A 12,718-nucleotide genomic window follows, 5' to 3' on the forward strand; every position below is an offset into this window, starting at 1 on the left:
ACCCGAAGTTGCCGATCGTTCGTTTTATATCGCCCGACCTATAGAAAGACACGGGATCTTCCGTTGGCAGCTGAGCTTTGAAGATCATAATGTATGCGCCTTGAAGGGTCCTTTGCTTGGGCTTTTGCGACGATGTCTTATTAAAGGAAACTCTTGGAAAAAATACGAGGCTTTGTATCGGTGCAAAAACGGATTGCGGGGAATGAGGATGGAGGCAGAATGGTTCAACTGAACGGTGAGTGACGTGTAGTTCTTCAACAGGATTGTCCCAAAATTCGCCATTGAAGTAAGGACATATCCAGACGACATTGGTAAATATATTATGTTGCTCTTCATTTACTTTGGCATGATAGTGTATGCGGAGAAATCGATAGTATTCATGTCTTTACTTATTAAACAGATAGGTAAAGAATAAATGCCTTCGATTTCCCTGAGGAATCTGACGAAGTGAGGACTCGCGGCACTGAAATCTCTTTTGAAATCTAGAAGGACACTGACGAACTAAGGAAAAGAGACAATGAAATCTCGAAAGAAACAGATAATCTAATGAAAGAAGATCTTGAAAACTAGAAGACAGGAGAGAACAGCGAAGAGGAGCCTCTAATGCCAGAGGTAAGACACCAAAAAATAGAGAGCCTCTAATGCTAGAAGTAAGGCACCTCAAAATATAGATCGAAGACACTCTAATGCTAGAAGTAAGGCACCTCAAAATATAGATCGAAGACACTCTAATGCTAAGAGTAGAAATATATTATATGTCAAAGAACTTCTAATGCTAGAAGTGTGGGAGCTAAAGATAGAGGTCAAAGAACTTCTAATGTTAGAGGTGTGGGAGCTATAAAGAGAGGTAAAAAAACTTCTAATGCTTGAGGTAAGGGAGCTGAGAAGAGGACAAAGAACTTCTAATGCTAAAGGTGTGGGAGCTAAAAAGAGGTAAAAAAAACTTCTAATGCTAGAGGTGTGGGAGCTAAAAAGAGGTCAAAGAACTTCTAATGCTAGAGGTGTGGGAGCTAAAAAGAGGTCAAAGAACTTCTAATGCTAGAGGTGTGGGAGCTAAAAAGAAGTCAAAGCACTTCTAATGCTAGAGGTGTGGGAGCTAAAAAGAGGTCAAAGAACCTCTAATGCTAGAGGTGTGGGAGCTAAAAAGAGGTCAAAGATCTTATAATGCAAGGGGTGTGGGAGCTAAAAAGAGGTCAAAGAACTTCTAATGCAAGGGGTGTGGGAGCTAAAAAGAGGTCAAAGAACTTCTGATGCAAGTGGTGTGGGAGCTAAAAAGAGGTCAAAGAACTTCTAATGCAAGGGGTGTGGAAGCTAAAAAGAGGTCAAAGAACTTCTAATGCAAGGGATGGGGGAGCTAAAAAGAGGTCAAAGAACTTCTAATGCAAGGGTTGTGGGAGCTAAAAAGAGGTCAAAGAACTTCTAATGCAAGGGGTGGGGGAGATAAAAAGAGGTCAAAGAACTTCTAATGCAAGGGGTGTGGGAGCTAAAAAGAGGTCAAAGATCTTCTAATGCAAGGGGTGGGGGAGCTAAAAAGAGGTCAAAGAACTTCTAATACAAGGGGTGGGGGAGCTAAAAAGAGGTCATAGAACTTCTAATGCAAGGGGTGGGGGAGCTAAAAAGAGGTCAAAGAACTTCTAATGCAAGGGGTGTGGGAGCTAAAAAGAGGTCAAAGAACTTCTAATGCAAGGGGTGGGGGAGCTAAAAAGAGGTCAAAGAACTTCTAATGCAAGGGGTGTGGGAGCTAAAAAGAGGTCAAAGAACTTCTAATGCAAGGGGTGGGGGAGCTAAAAAGAGGTCAAAGAACTTCTAATGCAAGGGGTGTGGGAGCTAAAAAGAGGTCAAAGAACTTCTAATGCAAGGGGTGTGGGAGCTAAAAAGAGGTCAAAGAACTTCTAATACAAGGGGTGGGGGAGCTAAAAAGAGGTCAAAGAACTTCTAATGCAAGGGGTGGGGGAGCTAAAAAGAGGTCAAAGAACTTCTAATGCAAGGGGTGTGGGAGCTAAAAAGAGGTCAAAGAACTTCTAATGCAAGGGGTGGGGGAGCTAAAAAGAGGTCAAAGAACTTCTAATGCAAGGGGTGGGGGAGCTAAAAAGAGGTCAAAGAACTTCTAATGCAAGGGATGTAGGAATTAAAAAGAGGTCAAAGAACTTCTAATGCAAGGGGTGTGGGAGCTAAAAAGAGCTCAAAGAACTTCTAATGGAAGGGGTGGGGAAGCTAAAAAGAAGTCAAAGAACTTCTAATGCAAGGGGTGTGGGAGCTAAAAAGAGCTCAAAAAACTTATAATGGAAGGGGTGGGGAAGCTAAAAAGAAGTCAAAGAACTTCTAATGCAAGGGGTGTGGGAGCTAAAAAGAGCTCAAAGAACTTCTAATGGAAGGGGTGGTGAAGCTAAAAAGAAGTCAAAGAACTTCTAATGCAAGGGGTGTGGGAGCTAAAAAGAGGTCAAAGAACTTCTAATGCAAGGGGTGAGGGATAGATGTCGCCAGCGAGGCTTTGGGGAAGGCGCGGCGGCGTTTGTGTTCTTTCTTATGCGTAAACTTGATTAAATACAAGTATAAACAGGGCATTAAATACGTATCATAAATACTAAACTCTTTATCTTGACAGCACAAATGAAATCTTACAAGTTCCAATATGTAACTAAGTGCTCCCGAAACACGAGTCAACCTTTTACTTCTGCCAATAGGATATCCTCGCAAGTAAAAGGTAATCATTATGAATATGGAAAGAAAGATTTGCTTATACTTCTACCTTTTGCTTCAGAGAATTACCTTTGTACCAACCGTGTGTCACACGATTGTACATAGTTCATTTTGTGCTTGTATCTTCGCTCTCCCCTCGCACTTAAAAGAACCTGAAATAACATGTCTGTTTTCTCATCGGTAACAGTGTCGACTTTTGAACATGAAAATTCTTCTTGCTTTGAGATTTTGTATATAAAGGAGAGTGTTCTACAATAAACTCCCCCAGTTGCTTTCACATTGTCTTTGAGTCACAACCTTCCCTACGGCCCATCACATTGGTCACTCAATAAACTCCCCCAGTTGCTTTCACATTGTCTTTGAGTCACAACCTTCCCTACGGCCCGTCACATTGGTGTGGTGACCCTGGAGTGACCAATGTGACGGGCCGTAGGGAAGGTTGTGACTCAAAAACAATGTGAAAGCAACTTGGTGACTTTATTGTAGAACACTCTCCTTTATATACAAAATCTCAAAGCAAGAAGAATTTTCATGTTCAAAAGTCGACACTGTTACCGATGAGAAAACAGACATGTTATTTCAGGTTCTTTTAAGTGCGAGGGGAGAGCAAAGATACAAGCATAAAATGAACTATGTACGATCGTGTGACACACGGTTGGTACACCTTGTATTTCTACCTTATGCTTACAAGGATATCCTTCATTTTTATGAATACCTCCCATTGCCTGGCCCTCCTTGGTCATAGCTTGGGTAGAGAGGGGGCTTGAGCGCTGATCACATGCAATATGCTCAGTTTCTAGGGCATTGTCCTGCTTGACAGGGCAATGTCACTGTCCCTTGCCTCTGCCATTCATGAGTGGCCTTTAAACGGAAAATTTCCGGTTATAAAAAGTTACATCTCAATCTCCGTTTTTAAGAATTAAAAGAATGAATTATTGACTTCATTATGCAAATATATACCCCGGCGCAGTTCATAAGAATTTAATGACCTCATGCTTCAAGAATGTAAATGTTGATTCCATGGAGGACGGATTGCGAAAAAAAAAAAATTATTGAAATTCCGATATGAAAAAAATATTCAAATGTTTGATATAATTTGATACTTGGAAAACTCATTACCGAATCTTGTTTGTATGTTTGTCTTCGCTGATATGATTACACAATTTTTTTTTTTCATATTTTCTGAGCTGACGGTAAATATTCGCAGCTGATATCAATTAAGAGGAATCGTGATTGGCTAAGGTCATGACGCTCAAAATTCAGCAGAGGTTACAATTAAAATGGTTCGGTCAGTCTCAAACAAGGCAGAAAATATTGTGATATTAGGTCAAAGAGTTTGTCGATAATCTAAGGATAAAACCGATTATCCAGATTAACTTCAAACGAAATTTTAAACAAATCCGAATGCCTATAGGCAAGATATAGTAGGTAAATAAATAAAGAGACAGATTGATATGTTTTTACATGAAATAAACTCTTGTACACACACAAACATGCATACATACACATATATAAAAACAGACATACAGACAGACACGCACACACACACACACACACATTATATATATATATATATATATATATATATATATATATATATATATATATATATATATATATATATATATATATATATATATATATATATATTTGCTGGGCCAGCCTAATATCCGTGGCCACAATACCACTGGGCCAGGTATGCAATAAACAGCTCAACACAATTATACATTCGTGCAACCTCTGATCAAGTTATTTCACCGTTGCAGTAGCAGCACGACCTCCCCTTAGCAATCTCTAGCTTGTGGACAAGGACTCGCCATTTATTATACTTAATACACGGCGCAACTATTGAGGAGTCAACCTGATCTGGGAGGCGCCGATCTGCCCATATATAACGCTTGGGAGCCAATTCCAAAAACGTTATAAGTTGCCGCAATTTATCTCTCTTGGGTGGCAGTGCGACCGAATTTGTTTTACGATTTCAGACATAGATATAACTACAAGTTTTCCTTACAAAAGAGGTGGCCATTCTTTAGAGCGGCGTCCCGTCGCTAAAGTTTGGCCATGAATTTGGCCTTTTATGGCCGCGGAGAAGAGTCGCCGTGAATCACGGGCCCTTCACAGTCCTTTCTGTTTTGCATCACTGGCTGTCTGAGATACACTGCCTACTAGATTTAACATTTGTATTCATGTTAGGTTGTTAAATTGTGATATATGTTGCAGGGAAGCCATTGAACGGAGGGGAAGTGGGAGGGGGGAGGAGATCCTATAACAGCATCCCATGAGTCTCTTTCATTCTCTCTCGCTACGCCAGGATCATATCGACTCCTTGGACGGGAGGGCCAAGGAGAGGAGGGATTTAGGGAGGCCTCGGTTTGGGGGAAGTGATTGAGAGGCTTACTTAACTATTCCGATACTGATGGGTCGTATAATAGTTGAATGAAATCTTATTTACATGGGAGTGAAGACTGCTCTCTTCGTCGAAGTCTTCTAACCCGTTATTCTTTCCTCAGAACAACACCCCTCACCCCCCTAGTTCTCTTCTCTCTTCTTCCTCCACTCCTTACCCTCTCCTCTCCTCTCTTTTTCTTCCACCCCTCCCCATCTTCCTCCTCCTCTCATGTCCGTAAGGGCATTACGAAAGGATAATTTTCCTCCCAGGATCATCATAAAATATTCCGGGCCATTGCTATATCGATGGATCCCTCTTTATAAATATGGTCATTATGGATATTTATACGCCGTTTTCTCCTAAGAATTCTTAACGTAAGGAGGGAAAGAAAGCTCTTGGGCATCGTTGTCGTGTGACGGGGGTTTTGTGTTATTGCTAGGATGCTGGGATGTGTTCTCTCTCTCTCTCTCTCTCTCTCTCTCTCTCTCTCTCTCTCTCTCTCTCTCTCTCTCTATATATATATATATATATATATATATATATATATATATATATATCTCGTAGTAGTGGTAGTAGTAGTAGTAGTTTTCCTATAATGGGTTATTCTGTAAAGGGATATAAAGATTCTCTCTCTCTCTCTCTCTCTCTCTCTCTCTCTCTCTCTCTCTCTTTCGTGTGATATATTGTAATGAAAAATGAAGACTTACTTTTACTATCTTGAGCTATTTTGTGAAGAAAAATCTCTCTCTCTCTCTCTCTCTCTCTCTCTCTCTCTCGTGATATTTTGTAATGGAAAATTAAGGCTTAGTCCTAATATCTTGAACTATTTTGAGAAGTAACCCCCCCTCTCTCTCTCTCTCTCTCTCTCTCTCTCTCTCTCTGTGATAATTTGTAAGGCTTAGTCTTACTATCTTGAGCTATTTTGTGAAGGAAACCCGCCCCCCCCCCCTCTCTCTCTCTCTCTCTCTCTCTCTCTCTCTCTCTCTCAACAACAGCTTAGAGAAGTAACTTACATTATCTATTGAATCACTATGGCAAGGGGGGCGGGGAGGACGAATAACAAAACAAGAATATCAAAACTGAAAAGAGTTTCAATGTATAGAAATTGAAACTCGATGACATTTCCAATAAAACATATTAAATTTTAACCCCTTTTTTCAATAAACTCTAAATGTTTTTTATTAAAAATGTCTGAAATTGCGAAATTCAGGCTAAAGAAAAGTTTGGAAAACACGTAAACAACAACAACCACTTGTGAGGTTAAAAATGCGATACGATAAATAAAAGGCGGATTTTATATTGAAAGAAAAACGCCGGACAATATCGTCCCAAAAATCTAGTGGTCAGCAATATTACTTTGAATATTTATTAATTCTCGTTACTTTTGTAGTGCCCGTGTGAGTCACTGCTTCTGGAATCAGATACTTTTAATATTTCTAAAAAAAATCTTTTTGGGCAATGAGCTGGTAAATGTTCATATCCTAATCGAGGAATATAAGTGCAAGTCATGGAGTGTTTACGACTAACCAAATATAACGAATATATACATACATACATACATACATATATATATATATATATACTGTATATATATATATATATATACATATATATACATATATATACATACATACATACATATATATATATATATATATACATATATATACATACATACATATATTATATATATATATATATATATACATATATATATATATATATATATATAAACTAATTAAGGAACAGAGATACCACACAGAATGACGTAGTGACGAACATAATCTGTGTGGATTTAATACACTGCGAGATCGATTCAACAAAAGAAATAATTAGGAAAAATATGTTATGAATAAACTTGGCCTTCAGCCTATAAGATATTTCAAACAATAAACCTCTTCAAAGCATCCAAAGGATATTTCTCACACCGATACCAAATAAAAGAAAATGTATGCTATTTATATTGGCATTAGGATAAATGCAAAAATCAAATTCATATCCTTTACTTAACTTCTAACCATGAAGATATTTACACGTAATTATGCTCATGGATTCTTTAGACAATATGCCCTTGAATTATAGCTATAAAAATACGATTTCATGATCTAAAGTATAATTCCACCAAGCATTTCAATATGTATACACAAAACAAATAAAAACTGTAAACAACCCAGTTAATCACAAAACAAATAAAAATTGTAAACATCCCTGTTAATCACAAAACAATTAAAAACTGTAAACATCCCTGTTGATCACAAAACAAATAAAAACTGTTAACATCCCTGTTAATCACAAAATAAATAAAAATTGTAAACATCCCTGTTAATCACAAAACAATTAAAAACTGTAAACATCCCTGTTGATCACAAAACAAATAAAAACTGTTAACATCCCTGTTAATCACAAAATAAATAAAAATTGTAAACATCCCTGTTAATCACAAAACAATTAAAAACTGTAAACATCCCTGTTGATCACAAAACAAATAAAAACTGTTAACATCCCTGTTAATCACAAAACAAATAAAAACTGTAAACACCCCTGTTAATCACAAAACAAATAAAAACTGTAAACATCCCTGTTAATCACAAAACAAATAAAAACTGTAAACATCCCTGTTAATCACAAAACAAAAAAACTGTAAACATCCCTGTTAATCATAAAACTAATAAAAACTGTAAACATCCTTGTTAATCACAAAACAAATAAAAACTGTAAACACCCCTGTTAATCACAAAACAAATAAAAACTGTAAACATCCCTGTTAATCACAAAACAAATAAAAACTGTAAACATCCCTGTTAATCATAAAACTAATAAAAACTGTAAACATCCTTGTTAATCACAAAACAAATAAAAACAGTAAACATCCCTGTTAATCACAAAACAAATAAAAACTGTAAACATCCCTGTTAATCATAAAACTAATAAAAACTGTAAACATCCTTGTTAATCACAAAACAAATAAAAACAAACATCCCTGTTAATCACAAAACAAAAAAACTGTAAACATCCCTGTTAATCATAAAACTAATAAAAACTGTAAACATCCTTGTTAATCACAAAACAAATAAAAACAGTAAACATCCCTGTTAATCACAAAACAAATAAAAACTGTAAACATCCCTGTTAATCATAAAACTAATAAAAACTGTAAACATCCTTGTTAATCACAAAACAAATAAAAACAAACATCCCCTGTTAATCACAAAACAAAAAAAACTGTAAACATCCCTGTTAATCATAAAACTAATAAAAACTGTAAACATCCTTGTTAATCACAAAACAAATAAAAACAGTAAACATCCCTGTTAATCACAAAACAAATAAAAACTGTAAACATCCCTGTTAATCATAAAACTAATAAAAACTGTAAACATCCTTGTTAATCACAAAACAAATAAAAACAAACATCCCTGTTAATCACAAAACAAAAAAACTGTAAACATCCCTGTTAATCATAAAACTAATAAAAACTGTAAACATCCTTGTTAATCACAAAACAAATAAAAACAGTAAACATCCCTGTTAATCACAAAACAAATAAAAACTGTAAACATCCCTGTTAATCATAAAACTAATAAAAACTGTAAACATCCTTGTTAATCACAAAACAAATAAAAACAAACATCCCTGTTAATCCTGGCAAAATTTGCTCGGTAGCGTTTCGAATAAAATTGTCAGTAAATATATAGCTAGAAAAAAAAAAATAAAATAAAAAAGTAAAGGCCCTTCTTCAAAACAGACATTAACTTGTATGGAGCAACGAAACCAAAAACCAAAAATCTCTTAAGCAATCCTCTCATTGGTAAACATCGACTTCATTCAACACCTCTCGTAACAAGCAGTCTCTCTCCGCCTAGTAACCACTATCCCAAGTAATAGCGCTGGTAATGGCGCATTTCCATCCTCCTTAGTAGTCTATTCATCACCAACTGTATTTGGTCAAGTTTCAGCAGATTTATGCGACCACGACAAGCTGGTCGCTATTTATCAGCCACAGCGACCGGGAATGATTAAGGTAAGGGCCCCGTGATAATGACAGAACCCTTAAGGAGAAGCATCTTGTGGGGAAACGACTTTGGAGGTATGTTGAGGTGTGTCTATCGGCAAGAGCGACTTTGGAGATATGTTGGGGCGTTTCTATAGGCAAGAATGACTATGAAGGTATGTTGCGGTGCCTCTATTGCAAGAGAGACTTTAGAGGTATACTGAGGTTTTTTTATTGTAAAGAATGACTTTAGTGTTATGTTAAGATCTTTCTATTGCCAAGAACGACTATGGAGGTATGTTGTGCTGTCTCTATTGGCAAGAGAGACTTCGGAGGTATGTTGTGCTGTCTCTATTGGCAAGAGAGAGACTGGAGGTATATTGAGGTGATTCTACAGGCAAAAGCCACTTTGGATTTGTTGTTGAGGGGTTTCTATTAGCATGACCGATTTTGGAGGTATGTTGAGGGGTGTCTATTGGCAAGAATGACTTTGGAGTTATGTTGTGCTGTCTCTATTGGCAAGAGAGACTTTGGAGTATGTTTAGCTGTTTCTATTGGCAAGAGCGACTTATGGGGTATATTGAGGTGTTTCTATTGGCAAGAGCAACTTCGGAGGTATGTTGAGGTGTCTCTATTGGCAAGCGTGACTTTGGAGGTATGGTGAGGTGTCTATCGGCAAGAGTGACTTAGGATGTAGGTTGAGGTGTTTCTATTAGCAAGAGCGACTTTGGAGGTATGTCTAGGTGTCTCTATTGGCAAGAGCGACTTTGGAGGTATGGTGAGGTGTCTATCGGCAAGAGTGACTTAGGATGTAGGTTGAGGTGTTTCTATTAGCAAGAGCGACTTTGGAGGTATGTCTAGGTGTCTCTATTGGCAAGAGCGACTTTGGAGGTATGGTGAGGTGTCTATCGGCAAGAGTGACTTAGGATGTAGGTTGAGGTGTTTCTATTAGCAAGAGCGACTTTGGAGGTATGTCTAGGTGTCTCTATTGGCAAGAGCGACTTTGGAGGTATGGTGAGGTGTCTATCGGCAAGAGTGACTTAGGATGTAGGTTGAGGTGTTTCTATTAGCAAGAGCGACTTTGGAGGTATGTCTAGGTGTCTCTATTGGCAAGAGCGACTTTGGAGGTATGGTGAGGTGTCTATCGGCAAGAGTGACTTTGGATGTAGGTTGAGGTGTTTCTATTTGCAAGAGCGGCTTTGGAAGTATGTTGAGGTGTTTCTATCAGCAAGAAGGACTTTGAGTGTATGTTGAGGAGTTTCTATTGGCAATAGGGAATTTAGAGGTATGTTGAGATGTTTCTATTGGCAAGAGTGACTTTGGAGGTATGTTAAGGTGTTTCTACTAGCAAGGGTGACTTTGTAGGTATGTTGAGAATGTGTTTCATTCAAGACTCCAATAGGATACAATTATTTTCCCGTTATTATAGGACTAATCCGTAGTATCTCATCTTCTATCTATGAGAAGTGAAGTGTTTCTATTAGCAAGAGCGACTTTGCAGGTATGTTGAGGTGTTTCTATTGGCAAGAGCGATTTTGGAGGTATATTGAGGTGTTTCTATTGGCAAGAGCGACTTTGGAGGTATATTGAGGTGTTTCTATTGGCAAGAGCGATTTTGGAGGTATATTGAGGTGTTTCTATTAGCAAGAGCGACTTTGGAGGTATGTTGAGGTGTTTCTAATGGCAAGCGCTTCTCTGGAGTAATGTTGAGGTATTTCTATTAGCAAGAGTGACTTTGCAGGTATGTTGAGGTGTTTCTATAGGCAAGCGCTTCTTTGGAGGAATGTTGGGGAGTTTCTCTTGGCAAGAATGTCTTTGGAGGTATGTTGAGGTGTTTCTAATGGCAAACGCTTCTCTGGAGTAATGCTGATGTATTTCTATTGTCAAGCGTGACTTTGGAGGTATGTTGAAGTGTATCTATCGGCAAGGAGACTGTGAAATATGTTAGGGTGCAGTTGCTTTATATAATAAATGTTATGAAAGTTGAACAGCAAAGTGGAAAGAAGGAAGTGGGGATGAAGGTAACGTTAAAAAAAAGTGGATGTAGCTAGGGGAGGGAGGGACACTGTGATCATAAGGGGGGAGGGCCCAATAGACGGTTTCCTCACATAAATCAGTTATATTATTACAGAATTACTAAATATGGGCTTCGAAATATCAAATATTATGTAAAGTAATTCGCTAGCTTTGTATTTTCCATCATACAATAATCTCTATATCTCTTTTTCTTAAAAAAAAAAACACACACACATATATACATATATATATATATATATATATATGTGTGTGTGTGTGTGTATATATAAATATAATTACTGTTATATACATGTTCATATATGTGCATGTATGCATGTATGTTTGTATATATACATATACTCCATATATACACATACATATATATGCATACACATATATGGTTGTGGTTATACATATATATATATATATATATATATATATAACCACAAACATATATGTGTATGCATATATATGTATGTGTGTATATATAGAGTATATGTTTACATACAAACATACATGCATATATGCACAATATGAACATGTATATAATTGTAATTATATACATATATATATATATATATATATACATATATATATATATATATGTATATATATATATATATATATATACATCTTAAAAAGATAACATTATTGTACGAGGCAAAAGTTACAACTATAACAATGGAGAAGCTTACCATGCACGCAAAAAACTCGTAAATACCAAATGTAATGTGATAGTAAGTTTGAAATGTTTTTAAACTTTATTGCATTAAACTGCCAATTCGAGAGAGAGAGAGAGAGAGAGAGAGAGAGAGAGAGAGAGAGAGAGAGTATATTAGGCATTTAAATGTTTAAAATGCTTTAACATTTTGACTGATATGAAATTAGTTTTCTTTTTTTCATAAAAAAATAATAAACTTAAAAAATTTCTGCTTTCCTCTACCTGATTCTCTGCATCACTTCAACTACGTTAACATACATTTTTGTGCAAAACCTTTTCTACTTCTTGCCATGTAAGTCTCCTCCCAATTATGTTGAGGTTTCATGTAATTCTTCAACTTTGTGCCAAATTCTATGATTAATTTCTATCGAAACTACTTAAAAACTGAATACATTTAAAATTTTTCAATCCTCATTCACAAATGATGCTAAATCATTGTCTCTAACTCTTCAACTTTATGATAAATTGTAACTACCGTTTACTGAATATGATATGAGACGTCCTACTGTTCAATACATGCAATTTTTAAATACGTTTTCATTATAATTGGCGAGGATCCTCTATGGACAGACTATTGTAATGAGTCTTTAGAAATTAAACTCCAATCATGTTTTCCTATTACTGTTATTTTACAGTTCGTCCTGAGTTGTGTGTGTTTATGACAAGTTGTGGAATGATCTTCTTAATCGGTAGAACTTAAAAGTTCAAACTTGCAGCTAATGTTTTTATGTTGAACATGCTGACATGAGTCTTTTTATAGTTTATATATATATATATATATATATATATATATATGAAATATCCGTTTTGATGTTATTGTTTTTAAAACATTTTATCAATTGTTAATTATTTCTCATTTCCTTTCCTCACTGGGCTATTTTTCCCTGCTGGAGCCCTT

This window comes from Palaemon carinicauda, chromosome 14 (genome assembly GCF_036898095.1).
Source record: "Palaemon carinicauda isolate YSFRI2023 chromosome 14, ASM3689809v2, whole genome shotgun sequence".
Classification (NCBI taxonomy): Eukaryota; Metazoa; Arthropoda; class Malacostraca; order Decapoda; family Palaemonidae; genus Palaemon; species Palaemon carinicauda.